General features: G+C 41.1%; 1 pseudogene; it reads right to left on the bottom strand.

The window, feature by feature from the left end:
- Nucleotides 1-572, bottom strand: part of LOC102814224 — a 79,430-nt pseudogene that overhangs the window by 999 nt on the left and 77,859 nt on the right.

Raw genomic sequence — 572 nt, 5'->3', positions numbered from 1 at the left:
CTGGTTGGTCCAAAGTGTGGTGAGAACTGAGGACATTTGAGCCCATGTACAAGGGCATAGCTACAGAGGGCTAGAGCTGAGAGTAAAACATCCAGCTGATATGAAGTGGCGGGAGATGCACAAGAATACCCAAACTTGCAGACAGTACCCTTTTGACCTAGCCTTGATGGCTTGATAATCAAACTAGACTAGAGGAAGATTGGGGAAAAAAAAGAATTTTTTTTTTTTTTGATAAAGGAAACAAGGGTAAATTGTTACAATTTGATGAACCTGACCTATCTATACTCAGAGAGGTAGTTACTCTAAATACCAAAAGAGAGGGAAAGGGTCTTCACATCAAGTATTAATACTATCCCATCTGTACACAGAGTAGATAGGGTTGGGCAACTTAGATATCGGCTACCTAAAATGAGGGGGCAATAAAGACACGAAGTGACTGGCTTACAAGTTTTCAAGAGGGAGTTTAGTTTAAGAATATGGGGGTAAAGAAAGAGCCCCCATTGAATAGCTGTCATCTTGTCTAGATGGGTCTGGTGAAAAGAGATGGGGGCAAGATTCGTATGATTCAATAG

Source organism: Chrysochloris asiatica, unplaced genomic scaffold (genome assembly GCF_000296735.1).
Source record: "Chrysochloris asiatica unplaced genomic scaffold, ChrAsi1.0 scaffold00108, whole genome shotgun sequence".
NCBI lineage: Eukaryota > Metazoa > Chordata > Mammalia > Afrosoricida > Chrysochloridae > Chrysochloris > Chrysochloris asiatica.
The sequence above is the reverse complement of the archived record's forward strand: the minus strand, read 5'-3'. Positions and strand labels throughout refer to the sequence as shown.